Below are 4282 nucleotides of genomic sequence, written 5' to 3' on the forward strand. Positions count from 1 at the left end.
GGTGCAACATCCCTCAGGTCAAGGTTGACCTGGTTGACCAAGCTGAGTCTTGGTTTGAGTTTAGATGTTTGACAATAAGAAATTGATTGAAGAAGAGTCAAGTAGGTCAAGGTTGACCGGATACTTGACTGGGAAGTCCTAACTGGGATGTTAGGTAGAATGGAAGTCCTGGTGAGTGAAGCCAGGCAGAAGGAAAGTCCTAGTGAGTGAAGCTAGGCAGATGGAAAACCCTAGTGAGTGAAGCTAGGTGAAAGCCCTGGTGAGTGAAGCCAGGCAAGGGAAAATCTAGATGGATCAAGGATGATCGGACATCTGGTCCAAGTAGGTCAAAGGATTGACTGGATACTTGGCACAAGGAAATACAGATAGGTCAAAGGGATTGACCAGACATCTGATAGAAGTCCAAGTAGGTCAAAGGGAGTGACCAGATACTTGGCATGAATAGAAAAGTCCAAGTGGGTCAAAGGGATTGACCAGACACTTGGTGGGAAGTCCTAGCAGGTCAAAGGAGTGACCAGATGCTAGGCATGATGTACCAACAGGTCAAGGTTGACCGGGTGTTGGTTTGGTAGGCTTGGGACTTGGTTTTGGGCAAAAACCAAGTACTGGATCGATCAGTGGATCGATCCAAGCCTTTCCTAGCGAACAGAGAGCCTCTGGATCGATCCGTGGATCGATCCAGATGTCCCAATCGATCAGTGGATCGATTGGGACGCGGCTGCTTCGCGCGATAAGCGCTGGATCGATCCATGGATCGATCCATGGATCGATCCAGGCGTTTTTCCCAGAGCACAGAGGTGCTCTGGATCGATCCGTGAATCGATCCAAAGCCTCCCCGATCGATTGGGAACATTCGAATCGATCGGGATCCGACCGTTGGCGTCGATAAAGGCCGCAGGCGCACGATTCCTTCGGGATCGCTTCACCGAATCACTCCAGATCTCTCGCCAACTCCTCCACAGCGCTCTCAAAGATCAGATCGCCAGTTCTTGAAGGATCTTGGAAGCTTTCCAAGTCAAGAGGCGGATCAAAGGCAAGAAGAGAAGCTAGGGTTAGGGTTTTCTGTACTCATTGTAAGCTTTGCGCTTGTATTTTGTTTCCCTTTCCTTTCTTCTTGTACTGAGAGTTTTGTAGGGCTTCTCCGCCCTCGGTAGTTACCGAAAAGGAGTGTTATCATAGTGGAGAGTGCGTGCGTGGTGTGGATCCTTGGACTAGTCATCTCTTGTGAGGTGGATACCAAGTAAACCAACTGTGTTAGCGTTGTGTGATTTGTTTCTGTATTTTCCGCTGCACATCTTAGAAGAAACAAGCAACGTCGAGCAACGTCGAGCGACGAGCTATTCCCCCCCCCCCCCCCCTCTAGCTACTTTTGGTCCTAACACTATCAAACGGATAATGCCTTTCCAAGTTTGGATGAATAGCAGCAACGTGCTCACGACTATATAATTTAAAATCTGATACCTGAACATTGAAGAGGAAATTTTCATTTTCCATCAACTAGCATTTATATTAAAATACAAACAATATCATTATTATTAGATGCTCACCGCTGCTTCAAATTCATATTTGTATTTACTTCCACTTGTAAGAGAATTGTACTGATTGAACGTCATTGATTTGGTGTCGACCACCAGCAAGTGGAAGTGTGCATTATCACTGCACAAAGGTATAAATATATACCTTACCTCTTCATCTCGTCTATCCGTCTTTATCATGTGTTCGAAGACAAACTTACTTGACGATTTCATTAATGACTACAAATATGCAAAGTCATACATACATAACCAACTAATAAAAAGAATTCTATTTTTAACTATAATCACTATAAGAAAAAAGCTAATAGACAACACTTAAAAGACAACGCATTTTACAAAAAGCGTTGTCTTTTTTTTTTCTACAACGCTTTTAGTGAAAAGCGTTGTCTAAGTTTTTTTATTCTTATTAAAGACAACGCTTTTTCAAATAAGCGTTATCTATTAGTTATTTTTTGGGATCAAAGATAACACTTTTCTAAAAAGCGTTGTCTATTATATTGTCACATTTTTTTTCTTTCGCCGTTTTTCTCTTCCGTCTTAATTTTTTCCCACCGTGTTTTCCTTTTCCCTCTTATTTTTATGCCTAAACCATCCTAAACCCTCTCTCTTCCAAATCCCTCTCTCTTCATCACCTCCTCCTATCCTTTCTTTTTTACTGCTCCAACCGGCTCTTCTCTTCTCCCTTCTCCTCCCTCCTCCGCCGACATTCTCCCTTGGCCGATCTCCGTCCTTCCTCCTTCAAGATTCGATAGGCAGGTGGGATGCGATCATCGAGGTGACGACCACCTTGGACCCATCTTCAATGATGGTCAAGGCGTTGGCATTGTAGCTGGGCCTCCTAGCAGTGTGCATCGTCCTACCTCAAGATCATAATAATGGCATCTAGGTTGTTGTGGGCTTCGAGGGCCGCCTCCTACCTCAAGATCTCCACTTGCCCTAGTGCCTTCTCCATAGGTACGTCTCTGATCTGCTGAAACCTCAGAGTTTTCCGCTTGGTTTCATGTTCTAGAGATCTTTGTTGATGGTGAAATGAACAAGATGGGGAAGGGGGGTCGAGATATGTCCCCCCCCCCTAGAAAAAGGAACGTTGGGACATCTTTGGTAGATTTGCTTCTTGATTTTTTACTCCTCTGGATCCGTATCACATGATGCTATTGCAACTTGTGAATCTCCTCTGGATCTAGTTGTGAAATTTAGTCTAGGTTGGTCTGGCCAGATTTTGTTGCTATTTCTAATTTGATAGTGATGGGTGATTCGTCTCTTTCTTCATTAGTTAATTTATTTTTGATATGGATGTGAGCAAAATAGAGCATGGAGATGCATCATTAATGGCGAGATTCAACCATGTTTCTATTAGGAAAAAAAGAACTTATTGTATTTGATGATGAATGATCTATTATGGAAGCCTTAGATCCTGAAGTATAAGAAGCTATGGAAGTTTCATTTTTAAAATTTATGTGGGGAAATGGAGATAGTAGTCATTGTAAATTCTATATGTTTAAAGATCAAATATAAAGATCTAAATAACATCTAAATAATTTAGTGGCATGATGTATTTGACCTTTCTAATGAAGTTTAAGGACGGGTATAAGAGAGTTGATACACTCCTCGCAACTTTTCCTTATATTAAATAGTCATTTTAAAAATGTACACGACTCAAACTATTTGCTTACAGTTATTAAAGATTTGAAATATGCTAACACACATGAGTGGGTTAAAGTTGATGGCTCTACTGCAACAATAGGAATAACTGACCATGCTCAAGTGATTTTATTTTCATATTAGTTCCATCAAGTATCAGTGCCATCTTCTTATTAATTTCAAGATCGATGTGGTGTTTCCTTACAGGATCATTTAGGTGATGTTGTGTATATTGCATTACTAGAAGTTGGTTCCTACGTGAAGCAGGGCAAAAAATTTTGGTGCAGTTGAGAGTATCAAGGTAATCATTGAAATACTGAGTTAAATGGTTCTCCTAGGTTGGTGAGTTTCTAAAAATTTAGTTGTTAATTAATCTATAAAATAAATACTCTTATTTTTTCATACTTGTCACATTTTATTGTTTTTGATCATCTAAAGAAGCAGTAGTCAATACTGAATGTGAAATGAAGATGAGCATATGTGTTGTCAAAACAGAATATTCCATGTGTTAGAATGTAATTATAGGCTTTTAAGAATCTAAGCATTATATATTGCTATGTTATTGTTTACTTAGTGTGTCACTACCAGAAGTATCTTCTTAGCTTTCTATTTATGATAGATAGCCAACTCTCAAGTACTTTCCAATTGATACTTGAAACTTTATGAACGCTCTTTTTTTCTTAACATTCATGTCTTTTAACTGTGAAGCAATCACTTAATTAATTAGATAATACTGAGATATTATCATTTGTCTTTGTAAAAGGTTAATGCAAGTCCATTCGAGGATGGCTGGATCGTAAAGCTCAAATCGAGCACCGATGGAGAAGTGAATTCATTAATGGATTACGAACAATACTCAAAGTTCTACGAGGAAGAGGATGCAAAGCATTGAGGTATTCATTTTCAAAATCACTTCATTGCCTCTAGTTAGATGCCTCTCAAGGTTTCATTGCGTCAGTTCCATGGAAACTTTGGCTGAATTTGATTTTTAAATGACTTGTCTATCTACATTTTTTTTGGCATTTAACCTTTTTGAGATAATAAATAATGTGTTGTTATTTTCATGGCATATCTGCAAAACTTTTTCGATGCAAATTTATATTCGA

General features: G+C 39.7%; 1 pseudogene; it reads left to right on the top strand.

The window, feature by feature from the left end:
- Positions 1–2410: 2410 nt before the first annotated feature.
- Positions 2411–4068, top strand: LOC122049192 (annotated as a pseudogene).
- Positions 4069–4282: the final 214 nt, after the last annotated feature.

The sequence above is a fragment of the Zingiber officinale genome, chromosome 2B (genome assembly GCF_018446385.1).
Source record: "Zingiber officinale cultivar Zhangliang chromosome 2B, Zo_v1.1, whole genome shotgun sequence".
Classification (NCBI taxonomy): Eukaryota; Viridiplantae; Streptophyta; class Magnoliopsida; order Zingiberales; family Zingiberaceae; genus Zingiber; species Zingiber officinale.